Source organism: Neofelis nebulosa, chromosome 6, assembly GCF_028018385.1.
Source record: "Neofelis nebulosa isolate mNeoNeb1 chromosome 6, mNeoNeb1.pri, whole genome shotgun sequence".
NCBI classification, from domain to species: Eukaryota; Metazoa; Chordata; class Mammalia; order Carnivora; family Felidae; genus Neofelis; species Neofelis nebulosa.
In genome coordinates, this window is record NC_080787.1 from 20,874,510 (window position 1) to 20,890,489 (window position 15,980).

Genomic DNA, 15,980 nt, shown 5'->3' on the forward strand with positions numbered 1-15,980 from the left:
TCTAAGACCGTAAGTAGGAAAACAGACATAGAAAACCTTCATCTTTCCAAGTGGAAAAAAAATATTTCAGTTGTTTTTTTAAAACAAGTGTGATCTGTGTTTGGAAAAAGTCTGAACTCCTTAGTTCGTCTTGACAGACATGCTCTCTCTCCATTTTAAAGCCTCAGCCGTGGGACGTGCAGTGGGAAAGAAAGCCATGGGGATGTAGACAAAAGAACAGAGTTAAGGATAATCAAGTTGCCCATCTCAAGTGCTTGATGTAAATGAAGGCCAAGCTTAGCCTTCTTATATATCTAAGGTGTCACTGACTTATGGAGACAGCTCGATAGCATTCATCTTCAAGGTATTATGGATAACTGGAAATTATTTTTTCGAAATTGACACACTTAAATTTATGCTGCTTAAATATCTAGTGGAGAAAATAGCACATGATATGGGATAACGGGAAATGCATGGAGGGACACTTTGAAAAAATATGTACTGTCTAGACTTCCACTCTGCTCGATTTGTTATGGATATGCTGCACTAGAAAATAAAAATTGGGGAATAGGATAATTCTATCTCAGATCTGGAACTGTTCCTGATATATAGCATGTATGCAAGAGTGGTGTTTTAAGGAAAAGAAGAGAGAAAGAAAAAATAGATGATACTTTTACCATGAATGTTGCTAATTACACCTATGGATGCAATATTTATATAAGGATTACCATGGATGTTCTTGTCATCGATTTATTTATAAGTCCTAATTACACAAGGCATTGAGCAGAGTGTTTTGTTTCTTTACTTAAATATGGCATCTGCTGGGGTGCCTGGGTGGTTCCGTCGGTTGAGCGTCTGACTTTGGCTCAGGTCACGATCTCGCGGTTTGTGAGTTCGAGCCCCGCATCTGGCTCTCTGTGCCGACAGCTCGGAGCCTGAAGCCTCCTTCGGATTCTGTGTCTCCCTGTGTCTCTGCCCCTCCCCCCTCATGCTCTGTCTCTCTGTGTCTCTCAACAATAAATAAATGTTAAAAAAATTAAATATGGCATCTGCTTATGGGTGAAGTATTTCCTTCATATGAGTCAGGCCGGCCCAACACTTAAAAATAGATGACACAGATCTGAATTTCAGAAAAGTATTGCAGGATATTAAGACTCCCAAAACGGCAACGAAACAGAAGTCACAAGAGCGCAGTGGATACTATGAGCGGAGATCAAAGATGAGGGGGAAGGTCAAGGGCAGTGCTTTTCTTTGTGTTGACCCTGGAGCAGTAACTCTACCTGATCACGGGGGAGTATCGATCCTTCAAACCATCTCCCTCTCTCCTCAACCCTCTCTGTCCCCCAGTCCCTTCCTAGGCACCAGAGAGGGATGGGAAGTGGGAAGAGAAGGAAAAACCAAAGGACTGAGCTTATAATAATATAACTCACCACCAGTGATGATAGCAAATGCTCATATCCTGCCTACCTACTGACTTGTGCCAGCCACTCTTTGAGGGCTTTACATATAGTAACTAATTTAACTCTCGCAACAATCCTATGACTGTCCCTTTTACAGATGAGGAAGTTGAGGCCCAGAAAGACCAAAGGCGCTTAAAGGGTAACCACCAGGTAGTTAGCCTCAGACCAGACCACTTGTCGGCTACCCAGAGGCACAGCCAGAAGACAAAGGTTTGGGACTAAGGAACTTCCAAAGTCCTTTCCACTTGCTCAGTCTAGGCCTCCATTCCACACTGGGATGCTCCAACTGGGTGCCTAGTGCCTAGCAGGGTGCCTATCAGTGCACAGACTCAAAAAATACTGGTCGAATGAAAAGTTGCTTCGTGTCAACTTAATAGGGGAATTCTTTAGAGTCTATTAAGTCCATAAAACCACAAAACCCTGATTTGGTTGGCCTTAACATAGCTGAATGTTTGCCTCCGGGCAGCCTAGAAAGGAGTTTATGCCACTCTGCAGAATGCCATTGCAATGATAATTTAAAGATCACCTCTCTTTCTCAAAAGAGCAAGCAGTACCGATGAGAGCTAGATTTCTCACCTGCCCCTAAACTACATATCGCCCCCAGTGTATGAAAAAAAAAAAAAAAAAAAAGACACAGAGAGGAAATGAACTGAGACAACATCACTTGCAGCAACCGGAAGGAAAAACACGCACAAACCCTGTTCACAGTCTATGTGTGTGGTTGCTCAGTAGGGAAATGCTTGCAGCTGCCTTTAGAAGCGAATCTGGTGGCCGGGGCAAGATACAAGCATCGGGATGAGGCAGCACTGAGCTCCCAGCTCCCACCTGCCTGACTGGGGAGAGGGAGAGAATACCAGTGAGACCGGACGATCCAGCAGCAGTGGCTCTGCCCTGGGTAAGTTCTCAGACACTTGTTGTGGCCTGACGGGGGGTGGGACTCACTCAGACTCTGACTTCCTGAGCTGGTATCAGACATCTGTTAGTGTTCCCCTCTGTTGACACCCCTGAACTGGAGCTGAGAGGGCCTCAACACGTCCCAAAGGTGGAAAGAGGGACTCCAGGATTCTTTCCAGTCGACCCGCAGGCACTGGCTTTAAAGCAACCTGAAACCTACATGATTCTATTTTTGAAATCATCGTGGGGAGGTGCTTCCGGGTGTGTAAGCTGGATGGCTCCTCCCCCTTGCTGCCCTCCGCAGAGAGCATACCTGTGATAACCTTGAGCTTTGGCTTCTCCTAACTTATTTCAATACTTCAAAGTGTGAGCTGTCACTTGCACATTATGATGGACTAAAATCATTCATAATGTCATTTTCGGTCCCTCTGGGACTCAGCCTGGAGGGGTAGGAAATGGTGATTGGGGATTGGACTCAGGGTTGATTGGCTCTGCAGAGAACTGGTCATCAGCATCATCTCTAAGGGCTTGGGGACAAATCACACTATGTTCTACCTGTTTGCACTGGGCCACCTCAACTTCTCCATCCTTTCTTTATTCTGTATTTACTAATTCCCTTGAGTCATTCATTCATTCAGTAGCGTTTCTTCCACAAAGGAATTGAGGCAGCCTTTTCATCTTGGTGAAATCATTTCAAAACGAAAAACACGGACCACTTTCAAGGGAATGTCATTCGAAAAGCGTTGCATGTTGTTCAAAGCTGTGTGGACGTCGGCGGGCTGGTTTTCTGCCCTTTGTGCCCGTGATGAGAGCTGAGGGTGTGTGCTCTGGTCTTCTTAACCCCTGTTTGAGGAGCTTCCCCCCCACCCAAGAAAGTTGGTTCCCACCAGAAGTGGGTGTGAAGAGCCCATGACAGGACCCTGGGAACAAGTCAAGTGATTTTCCTCCTTGTTTCTACTTCCTTCCAGTTTGGGGATAAATTCCTTCCAATCTGCAAGGACATCCCTGTTTTAAGAATGGGGCAAAGTGGAGCAGTGGAAAGGGCAGGATGACAAATCAGCTTTGAGTTGGAGCTCCACCATTTCTCATTAATTAGTTCATTCATGGGGCAGCTGCTTTTAAGTCAAAACTTACATAAGATGAAGGAAAACGGACATTGCCCTGCTTCCAAAAAGTTTACGGCGCAGGGGAGAAGCAGACGTTAATTACTAATTACACAAATGTGATAAGGATCACAACATATTGTGGGGGAAGCTGATCTCGTCTGGGAGGCAGGGAGGTTTCTAGAAAGAAAATGAGACTAGAATTGAAAAGAAGGCGTAGGAGTTCACAAGGCTATGCTCCAGGCAGAGAGAACAGCAGAGACCGTTTCCTGACGTAGGAGACCACAGAATTATCTGGCAAAATCAAGGCCAGTGTAGCGGGAGGCGAGTGGATAGTGGGTCAAATTAGCCCAAAGTGCAGCATGAAAGATGTTGCTTATTCTAAAAGCCACGGAGAAGGTAGAGGGATTCTCCACGGCTTTTAGAATAGGTGTGGAGGACGGATGGAAAGGGACCACATCTAGAGACAGGGAGACCAATCAGAAGGTGGAGAAAGTCAGCCAGGCAAGTGTATCTACGTGAATACAGACAAGAGTGGTCGCAGTGGAGACAGAATTACACAAATTTAAAAGTCAGCTAGAAAGGAAAATCGACAGCACTTGGTGGTGGACAGAAAAGGAGAGTGAGGGGGGAAGGGTCAGAGATGACCCCCAGTTTCCCGGTTTGCACATTCAAACGGATCTTGATGTTGTTATAGCCAGTCATTGAGACTGGGGAAGCTGGTGGGGACCAGGCTTGGGTTAGTTCAGTTCTAGAATTGATCCAAATGCAGATGTCAGTCAGGCATTCGACACTGGCCAATATCTAGAGCTCAGGGGAGAGGTCTGGGGATCCTTGGCATAGATTTGGTAATAGCAACCATGATTGTGGGTGATACATGCTTGAGGGAAAGTATCAAATGGGAAAGGAGAGTGTGGCTTAGAATCGAATCTCAAGAAATTCTAACCTTTATTTTATTTTAGTGTTTGTTTTTGAGAGAGGGAGAGAGAGAAGGAACATGCGTGGGGGAGGGGCAGAGAGAGAGAGCTGGCAGCCCGGAGCCCAACATGGGGCTGGAACTTAGGAAACCACCAGATCATGACCTGAGCTGAAGTCAGATGCTTAACCGACTGAGCCACCCAGGTGCCCCAAGAAATTCTAACATTTAAATAGAGGTAGGGGATGAGGTGCCTGGGTGGCTCAGTCGGTTAAGCATCCGACTTCAGCTCAGGTCACGATCTTGTGGTTCGTAAGTTCCAGCCCCACGTTGGGCTCTGGGCTGACAGCTCAGAGCCTGGAGCCTGCTTCAGATTCTGTATCTCCCTCTCTCTCTGACCCTCCCCTGCTCGTGCTCCATCCCTCTCTCTCAATAAGTAAATAAATGTTAAAAAAGTTTTTTTAATAAATAAATAAATAAATAAATAAATAAATAAATAAATAAAAGTTAGAGGAGAAGGAGCCCCCACAAGAAGACTAGCACAGTTCCTTGAAAAGAGAAATGCAGGGGCGCCTGGGTGGCTCAGTCGGTTAAGCGTCCGACTTCAGCTCAGGTCACGATCTCACGGTCGGTGAGTTCGAGCCCCGTGTCGGGCTCTGGGCTGATGGCTCAGAGCCTGGAGCCTGCTTCTGATTCTGTGTCTCCCTCTCTCTCTCTGCCCCTGCCTTGTTCATGCTCTGTCTCTCTCTGTCTGAAAAATAAATAAACGTTAAAAAAAAAAATTAAAAAAAAAAAAAGAAAAAAAAAAAGAAAAGAGAAATGCAAAATTGCCACGTGACCCAGCAATTCTACTCCTAGTTAAGCATCCAAGAGAACTGAAGACAGGGACTCAAATATGTACATGTGTGCACACTTTGCTAGCAGCACTATTCACAACAGCCTGAGATGGCAAGCAGCTTAAATGTCCATCAGCAGATGAGTGGAGAGACAAATTGTGGTATGTCCATACGCAACGGAATATTATGCAGCCACCAAAGAAAAAATGAACTGCTAATACATCCCACAGCAGGGTTAAGTCTCAAAGGCACTGTGTAAAGTGAAAGACGCCAGGCACAAGAAGTACTTGATTCCATTTATATGAAATACCCAGAATGGGTAAGTCAGTAGAGACAGAGTGCAGGTTGATGGCTACCAGTGGCTATTACTGAGTAGGAGATTTCCTGTGGGGGTGATGAAAGTATTTTGGAGCCAGATGCAGGTGGTGTTGGCACAGCATTGTGACCATATTGAACGCCGCTGAATTGTCCTCTTGCAAATGTTTAATGTATGTCATGTGAATTTCACCTCGATGTTAAAAAAGAAGACGACCCGGAAGGCGTAACCAGGGGTGTAGAACACAGGCTGCCTGACTTTGGGCAATGATGCCTAAAATGATAGAGCCTCTTTCTCTGTATGTAAATGAGGGGAAAGAGCCCTCTTGGAATGCTGTGGTATGGGTCAAGCATGACACGTTTTTGAAGTTTCTAGCAGAGGAAGGGTGGAGTGAAAACAGTTTCCTACCTACATCCTTTGGGCCTCATCAGGACTGAACTAACTTCTAACAGCCTGAGTCTTTCTCTCAGGACCTGAGAGCTTTCTCCAAGCCAAGTAGGGCCACTGTAATTGCTTAAAGGCAAATGAAAAGGCCCAGAATCCAACTCTCGAGTGGGCCGTAAACATCCCAGCTCCCTCAGGCCTGAGTGGAATAACTCTAAGACGCATGTTTTACTGATTCCCTAAAGTTTCCACGTGAACTTAAGCTCAGTTGCCACAGGGGTAGCCGGCTTGATAACAGACCTTTTATGTGCCGTCCCTTCTCACGACTCTTCCCTGGCTTCCTGCTCTCCAGCAAGGTGTCCTGGGATCATTGGTTAAACTACCCGCACTTGAGGGGGCCTGGATGGCTCAGTCCGTTAAGCATCTTGGTTTGGGCTCAGGTCCTGATCTCCTGGTTTCGCGAGTTTGAGCCCGGTGTCAGGCTCTGTGCTGGCCGTAAGGAGCCTGCTTGGGATTCTCTCTCTCCTTCTCTTTCTTTTCATCCCCAACTTGCACTGTCTCTGTCTCTCTTGGGACAAATAAGTAAACTTTAAAGCAAACAAACAAACAAAGTACATGCACTCGAATATGAGTCAGGGTCTGCTTCTGGGGAAATTCAAGCTGCTACACAGCCCTGTGCATACTCAGGTCATGTCACTCACTGTTCCCCGTTTACTTAGGCATCTGCATTTTGATATCCCTCATATCTATTCAGGGCCATATGGAGGACGTCCTCCTCAGCCCCTTATGAGATCCTGCTTAGAGAAAGGACCCAGGTACACAGGGAGAGATCCTTTATTTTTTTTAAAGAGCTTATTTTTAGGGCACCTGGGTGGCTTAGTCGGTTGAGCGTCTGACTTCTGCTCAGGTCATGATCTTGCAATTCATGAGTTCGAGCCCCGCATTGGGCTCGGTGCTGACAGCTCAGAGCCTGGAGCCTGCTTCCGATACTGTGTCTCCTTCTCTCTCTGCCCCTCCCCTGCTCTCTCTCTCTCTCTCTCTCTCAAAAATAAATAAACATTAAAAAGTAATGAAAATAGTTTATCTTTAAGTAATCCCTACATCCAACATGGGGCTCCGGCTCACAACCCCGAGATCAAGAGTCACATGCTCTTCCAACGGAGCCAGCCAGGCGCCCCAGGGAGAGTTCCTTTAGACGTAACATGTCCTGTGCAAAACTGTATCACACCTTACTCCAAATGCCCTCCATTTTCCTTCCGTTTATCTGTCTCCTGGCAACTCCTTTGATCAAAGTTTCCAAACTGTGGGGCACCACAGGATAATTTTACATGGTACACAATACGCAGATATAGCATACAATCATGCTGTCACTAGACCTTGCCACAGAAAACTTTCCCATTTTCACTCTCCTGATCGTTTGAGATTGGCCTGATCTTAACATTCTCTAACCATTGACCATTTACCTTTTTAACAAGGAGAAAGGGAGCCTTGGACTATGAGCCATCAGCAGTCAACGAGAACCAGCTAAAATTCACCAGCATAGTTTTGTTTTCCTGCATCTGTTTTCCATGATTACCTTCTATTAACTGTAGCGGCACTGGCTATTCACCTGCAGGAGTGGTATAAACTTTCTTTTAGTATAAGTAAATATCTTCAAGTTAAAAAAAAAAAGTGAGTCGATTGAAAGGAAAAAAAAAATCATGTTACTAATTGTGCTGGGAGCACAACTGACATGATAGACACCGGGAGGCAGGACTTTGAGAGAAGACTGGCAGAGCTTCATTAGAGCGGGAGCTCCTCAAGGCCACAGCTGAGTCTCATTCCACCCAGCACCTGCCATGTGTGCGTGCCACAGGGCCACGAACGACAGGGACGTCCTAGGCTGGGGTGTCCAAGCCACCCTTTGCTGCAGACTGTTTTGATCATTCAAATCAACACTGCACCCATGATAGCTCCCAAATATCCAGGCAGTGATGATAGCTTGAAATTGACACCCTTCCCGGCTCCATTACATGGTGGTTCTGCCCTAAGGAAGCATCCTGGGGGGTCAGAAGTAAGTCAAGCAATGGTGAAGGGAGGTAACAAGTGAAGGTATCAGTACATCCACAATTCTTTTTCACCTTCGGTTCCGACTGGAAGCTTTGGTTAATGGAGGTCTATAACTCCGCTAATGTTCTCTTTGATTTTTATAAGCAGTGATTATCCCCCAAGCCCCTCCCTTCGTTTTCCAAGGAAGATGATAAATGAGGATTAATAATCTGCACAAACTTCACTTTAGGAAAAATTTTTAGGTATCGGAAAACATTTCATACTACAAAGAAGCATATGTTACGCGTGCCTACCTTCTAAATAGTAATAGAAATAAACCTTACCAACCCTTGAGGCCTGATTCATGCCCCTAGCCAATTGTATCAGTTTCTACCCATGCCCCCCACAAAGGGAACTGCTCTCTTAAATTTTGTGTTAATCATTCTCCCTTACTTTTCTTTTTAGATATGCCTCATATGTCTATAGGTACAGATATATCATATGTGGACTGTAAGTTATGTCTAAATTTATTTATATAAAAATTAATTAATATGTAATTTATGTGTATTGTGTATGCTGTTTATTTTTTCCTGTTTGGTAACTTTAAGCAAATATGATCATACCATATATATCCTTCCATAACTGGAACATGTTGGCTCAACATTGTTTCTGAAGGTTAATCCACATCGATGCAAATAGGTGTTGATGAGTTATTTTGATGGCTGTATAGCATTCTATCAAGTGGACATATGACAGTCTATTTATCATTTCTCCCCATTGACAGTGCTAGGTAATTGCCACCGATGAAGGCTCAGGGTATAATTTCAGGAATGCTCCCCAGATCTCTCCCTCTCTCATGCACAAAACACTACCAGCAGAGGCGTGAGGCCTGGCTTCATGCTAGAAACAGGCTTCCACTGGAGGTAAGAGGTAAATGAATTAGAGAACCGAGAGCCAGAAGGAAAAAGACATCAAAGGAGAGGAGGGGCCTTAAAGGGGAAGGAAGAAAGAGATAAAAATGACTCCCAGAGAGAAAACATACTCCCAGGGGTGAACTGTGCTTCCTGCAGGCACATTAAGGAAGGCTTTCACTCTCAATGTCCACTTCCCCTACCACACAAACCCTCAGTGGGAGGGTCTATGTGAATATGGACTCTACAGAAGCATCCTCCCTCAGGTCCACAGATAGACTCCGTGACTGCTAATCTCATTGCTAGATCCCCAAGAGAACCAGATTTCATGCCGTGCTCCCCTAGAGGCTTCCAGCTGATGTATTTTTAGATTCGTCTTTTCCTTAGCCTTATGGGGGGACCAATTATCTGCCACACATCAAGTGGTACCATGTCCGTGAACCTTTTGTAACCTTTTGGCTAGTTTCCATGACGGAAATTCCCCACCCACAGCTTCACTCTAAAGAGTGGAAATATTTAGAGGAAGTGATACTATTAATGTCTCAGCATCGCCCTGGGAAGTATTTTCCCCTAAAATTACAGTAGTAAATTGGTGCCTCCCATAACACCATCACAACACAGCTTTGACAAGTACAATGTTCTCTTGGCACCTGTTTCTCTAGAGAGATGTACAGGTGCTTTGCATCACAAGAGAAATGAAACTTTGAGGAGGTAATGCTCTCTGGTCCTCCACCCAGAGTGGAGAAATTAAGGTCAAAAGCTGTCGGAGGTGGGGAGACACCTGGGTAGCTTAGTCAGTTGAGCATCCAACTCTTGATTTTTGGCTCAGGCCATGATCCCAGGATCCTATGATCGTGGGATTGAGGCCCATGTCGGGCTCTGCGCTGAACACGGTGCCTGCTTAAGATTCTCTTTCTCTCCCTCTGCCCCCGTCTCCCACTTGGGCACTCTCTATCTCTCTCTCTTAAATTAAAAAAAAAAAAAAAAAAGAAGCAAGCTATCTGGGTTGTGTCAAGCTATCTGGGTTGTGTCACTGGTCTGGCTTTGGCGGCTGTGGGGCCTTGGTGAGTGAGAATGATTCTTGGTAAATAGCATGTGTTGACTGATTCATTGAGAGAGCAAATGAGTAAGGCATACTGAATTAGCCAGGGTTCTTTAGACAAGCAGAGCCAATAGCATGTGAGTATATGTGTAACGATACAGAGAGCTTTCTTTTAAGGAATCGGCTTATGCTTCTATGGAAGATGGCAAGTTCCTCGGAGACCCGAGGAAGAGGTGATGTTGCAACTGAGTGCGAAGGCAGAGTCGGCTAGCAGAATTCTTCCTCAGGGGCAATCAGTCTTTTTCTCTTAAGGCTTTCAACTGATTAGATGAGGCTCACCCACATGATAGAGGGCTATCTGCTTTCCTCAGAGTCAACTAATTTAAATTTTCATCTTACCTGACAAGTAACTTCATAGAGACATCTAGAATAATGTTTGATCAAATATGGGGATCTCTTGGCTTGGCCAAGTTGACACATAAAGTTAGCTATCACAGATACCATATCTCATTTCAGAAAATCGGTTAGTTATTTGCTCAACATTAGTGAAGGGCCCCCTATGGGCGGACACTGTGCTGGGTACTGAGGATTCAACAATGAAGCTAAGTAGACAAAATCCCCATCTTTAAGGAAATCATGCAGAAGAGATGCCCAAGGAATTAAAATCCCTTGTAAGATTTATGCCTACAAGAAGCACTACAAATACAACTTGAGCCAATCAAATCCAATTTACTTGATAATATGGTGCTGGGATATAATAAGGTTGTGTCTTCATGGAATTCCTGGTTGAGGAGGGACCTCAGATGTAAATTATAGAATGACCATAAACACATTTCAACAATCACACACAGCATGCTATCCGTTGTACAGCTTTCCAACTTTTTTTTTTTTTCCAACGTTTTTTTTTTTTTTTTTTTTTTTTTTTTTGGGGGGACAGAGAGAGACAGAGCACGAACGGGGGAGGGGCAGAGAGAGAGGGAGACACAGAATCGGAAACAGGCTCCAGGCTCCGAGCCATCAGCCCAGAGCCTGACGCGGGGCTCGAACTCACGGACCGCGAGATCGTGACCTGGCTGAAGTCGGACGCTTAACCGACTGCGCCACCCAGGCGCCCCTGTACAGCTTTCCAAAGTACATATGATTCAGTTATAAATGACAGTGAGGATTAACCAATTGCATACAGTTGTATTTAAAATAAAGTGACCAAACTATTTTGTACATAGTTTTTTTTCATATTTCACTATTTTTATGGCATGATGGATAAAAGAACCACTTAATAAAGGTGTTATGATTTGAGAAGCACTGATTTGGAAAGGCTCAGCTAGGACTGTTTGATGATATTCCTTTGGTTGGTTGCTTTAAGTTATTTACTTTATTGGCCTCTGTTTTCATTGCGCTCTTGGTATTTTGTCTGAAGCAAGGGCAGTTATTAGAAATAAAGGGATTAGTTCATTTTATTTAGAACTGAGAATCCATTTTTTAATTAAAAGTTTTTTTAATTGTTTGTTTATTTTAAGAGAGAAAGAGAGAGAGCAAGTAGGGGAAGAACAGAGAAAGAGAGGAAGAGAGAGAATCCCAAGCAGGCACCCCGCTATCAACACAGAGCCTGATGCAGGGCTCCATCCCACGAACCATGAGATTATGACCTGAGCAGAAATCAAGAGTCAGACACTCAACTTCCTGAGCCCCCAGGCTCCCTGAGAATCCATTTTTTTAAAAAGTGATGAGGTTACCTGTGCCTGCTTGCTAAGTGCTGTATGTGGCTCTGGGCCTATGAGCCTAGGCATGACTTACACTCTAAGAACATTGGTATTTTACTGGGATATTCGAGGGCCACAAGCTAGGGGTTATAATCCTATCCAAGTATCCTTGTGCCCTTTCCAGCCCTTACCAAAAACTTTGATTGGTATACTTCAGACAGTGGAATTTTACTGAAGAAAGAAAGCATCATGACACTTTATCACGGATTATCCAACCCCTCTCAGGAAGCTTACCCTCAAGTTGAGGAAAAAACCATACATTTGTTTGCAAAGCAAAGACCACACTTAAAAGGCCGCTAAGTGGCCTCCTTAATGTTCCCCTAAAAGGCCAATTATGCACCCGACTCAGGACTTCTGCACTGGAAGGACCTTCTGAGTCTTACTTGCCAGGCTCCCCCTTCGCTCAGCAATCAGGTCACACCTTATCACACTAGTCTTCCCTGACCATTTTATATATAATAAATATATATATTTTTATATATTATATATTTATATATTTTTATATGTATATAAATATATATATTTATAATTATATATTATAATATTATATATTTATATACATATAAATATATAATAATATAATATATAATTATATATTTATATATTTATATATATTTATATATAATAAATATATATTATTTATATATAGTAAATATATTTATTTATACATATATATATATATATGCCTCCAACACTCCCGCCATTACCTGCACTTACCGCCACCTGCCATTGTAAATACCTGCGTATTTGCTTTTTTTTTTGTTTACTCCCCTGGACTTAGTTTTGTTCACTGCTGTGTCTCTGGCATTGATAGGCGCATAAGAATGGATGGATAAACGAAGGAGTGAGTGAGTGAGTGAGTGAGTGGATCACCAAGTGAGTGTTAGAGGCCAGTGTCACCATGAAGAAGGAGAGTTCTTTGAGTCAGGAAGCCTGCTCGGGAGAGCTGAGGCTCAGATGGCCGGCCTCGCGGAGTGGGAAAGATCTAGAAAAGCATGAGGAGATTGTGAGGGGGAATAAGAGGCGGTCTGAGCAGCGCATCAAGGTGGCTGTGCACCAGGACGCTCCTGGGGGACCTGCAAGCTGGTCCCTTTGACTTGCGTGCGGATAGTGGGAGGGCAGAGGCAGGAGACACCCCCCCCCCTGCACACTGAAAGAATGGGGGCCAGGCCTGGTTGTCCCTGGTGAGGGGCCAGGAGCCCGCCCTCTTGGACTGCGCATGCTGGAGGCAGAGACAGGCTTTTCCTCAGGAAAGCAAATTTGGACCTGTTCCAGTATTTGAATAACAGCCTGATTGAAAAGCAGCGTTCATCTCGATAGAGCAGAGCAAAGAATGTTTTGGGCCTGAGCAGTCTTCAGAGAAAATATGGCTGGCTGCTTACTTCAGCCATAGGAAAAGTTCAGGAATTGTTTCGTGTGATGCCTTCCTCCAAGCAGGCCCGTGATTGGCCCTCCTGGGTCCCTGCCGGCATGATTTAACAGCGAAATGTCTATTTCACAGTTAAGCAAAATGTTGCGCAGAGAAAAGGGCTTTTACATACATGAGTTAATACCCGCAGCAGTAATATTCCTTCAATAATACTCACTTAGAGAAGTGCTGGCCTTATCTATGTCTTATTTTCTCTCTGCTGAATAATTTATTTCTTAATGGCACGGAAGAGCTACCTGACCCAACACTCTCTTTTTGACTTCAGCCTAGCATGTGTTTCTTTATTTTGCGGTGATTTGAAATGCAGTTGTGCCTGATATCGAAAGTGTGAACACTGTCACAACGTCCATCAGGAGGATCCTCATTATAATTTGGGAATCCACACTTACGGATTACTATGCTTCTGGGGTTTTGTGTGTGGTTTTGCTGTTGTTGTTGTTGTTTATTTAAAAATTGTTTTTAAGTTTATGTATTTTGAGAGGTGGGGCAGGGGGGAGAGGGGGAGGGGGAGAGAGAGAATCCCAAGCAAGCTCCCCACTGTCAGCATGGAGCCCGACTCGGGACTCAAACTCACGAACCATGAGATCACGACCTGAGTTGAAATCAAGAGTCTGATGTTTCACTGAGTCACCCAGGCATCCCTATGCTACTGTTAAAAAAGAATAAAGGTGATCTATACCACAAAGATACAAAAAAAATGTGGACTAAAATCAATGCAACAGATACAATAGAGCATAGAGTATTAGCCTATTTTTATTTTTATTTTTAATTTTTTTTTCAACATTTTTTATTTATTTTTGGGACAGAGAGAGACAGAGCATGAACGGGGGAGGGGCAGAGAGAGAGGGAGACACAGAATCGGAAACAGGCTCCAGGCTCCGAGCCATCAGCCCAGAGCCTGACGTGGGGCTCGAACTCACGGACTGCGAGATCGTGACCTGGCTGAAGTCGGATGCTTAACCGACTGTGCCACCCAGGCGCCCCTAGCCTATTTTTAATAAAATGAGGATTATTAGCTATCTTCTTGTAAACAACAACAACAACAACAACAAAAGGGATCATCAGAGTTCAGGAAATGGGCAGATCCAGGAGACTGGATAACCAGTGGAATACTTAAGAGGGCAGCTCTGGAGCCAATGGCCTGGGTTCAAATCCCACCTCTACCTCTTTCCTGTTGTGTGGCCTTGAAGAGGTTACCACTGTACCCTTCTGTTTCTCCATTTCTCATCTGCAGAAGGGAGGTAAGAGCAGTAATACCTCACTCGGTGGGGTTCTTTTGAGTCAGTACATGGGTTTGAGGGCTCTATGAGTCAATATACGCAAAACACTTAGCGCTGTGTCTGACACATTAAATGCTCAGTACGTACTGAGTATGAGGAAGAAGAGGAGGAGAGAGAATAAGTTTTCATAAAAGAGAAGGGGCCTAAAGAGCGAATAGGGTCCGACAAGAGAAGAACGCCAGAAGAGAAGAGCGTGCAAAAACAAAACCCAAACACTTCTCGGATGAATAAAATAACTCAATTAAATTCATCTCCACCTCTGTAAAGAAGGTCAAAATGATATTTCATTAGCTAGATGATAAACATGAGCTCATAGGTATAAGTACTGAGATGAAATATAAGGAGGATATCCTTTGTCCTCGTGGAGATCAGCGTGCATATCAGTCACCAGTCAACAAATATTTATGGATTCCCTACAGCGTGCTGAGCTACGTTAGAAATAGTACCAATAGTCCCTGCCAGCATGGGACTTTGTTCAAGTGGGCTTAAAGTCAGAAAACTACTGGGATGATTTCTTTCATTGTATGTTGATTTGTAACATACCCAAGTGTTTTAGTGGTTACCCCCGTGTGACTCAAACAGAAAAACAAAATCGTTGTATTTACCTCTTTAGAGACATAGACAACCCTTGATTTTCTGGGCTTGTGAGGAATCCCAGGAACTGATAAATGACATAATGTTTATTTTATCTGTAAGTTAAACAGATCGTCATTGCTTTGCCTTCTAAGTTGAAAACCTTACTCCATCTCTTGGGATTCCTAGTTATCCTACATTCCTATCCCCGCTTCTCAACTTGCAAATGGCCCCGTGGGCCCAGGGGAGAAGCAACATCCAGGTGACGCACAGGACGTTCTAAGCGGTCCCTTGGTCGTTGAGCTGGGAGACATTGGCAATCACCTCATCACCCTCACCCAGTAAAATAAATGCAAGTGAGTCCCTGAAACACGGAGGCTTCTTTTTTTTTTTTTTTTTTTTTTTTTTTTTTTTTGCTTACTACCCCTGACCACACTTGAGGAGGCATTTTGAGGACCAGGATCCAGGCTTACAAATCTCTGAGGGTACAGACAGGGAGGCCAGGCATTTCAGAGCTCTGCAGGATTTCTTTGCAAGGGGTGCTGTGTGGAAGGTGCCAAACAGCTAGTGGCTAAATTTAAGAAATTGCAGTAATTAATTGGTCCAAAGAGGTATCACTCACTCTCAGGATCGCACTGCCAAGAATTGAGCTGGGGAGTTTGGTCTCCAGGGAAGAGTTAAAGATCAGACAGGAACCATTACAAAAATTTCCACTGAAAAATAAGTTCCTTGTAAGAGAAGCTGACAGGCTTACTAATTGCAGCTTACTCTGAACTTAATGAGTCTGTATGCAGCATTTTTGAAGAGAGCGCAGAGTGTTTGAATGATGGGGAGCAGAGAAGGGGGGGGAGGGGCGTGAAGGGCTCCGAGCAGATGAATCTGAATCTAACAGGCATGATGAGTGCCTTAGAATAATGATCCATTTTAGAGTGAGCTGCATTGGGAAGTGACGCAACTTTGCTTTCTCCAAGATTCGTACCAACAGCAAAGATTGATAAAACACATTTGTGCTGCTGTGTGTTTTAGAAGTTCAACCACATAATAACTGTAGCAGGCACATCACACTGTG

General features: G+C 44.2%; 1 protein-coding gene across 2 annotated transcripts in view; it reads left to right on the forward strand.

Moving 5' to 3' along the window:
* The first annotated feature begins 2,135 nt into the window (after window positions 1-2,135).
* Window positions 2,136-15,980, forward strand: part of NEDD9 (neural precursor cell expressed, developmentally down-regulated 9) — a 184,438-nt gene continuing 170,593 nt past the window's right edge. For both annotated transcript variants that reach the window (XM_058733003.1, XM_058733005.1), the window contains exon 1: window positions 2,136-2,334. The gene's annotated coding sequence lies outside the window, so the exon portion shown is untranslated. The remainder of the gene's footprint in view (window positions 2,335-15,980) is intronic.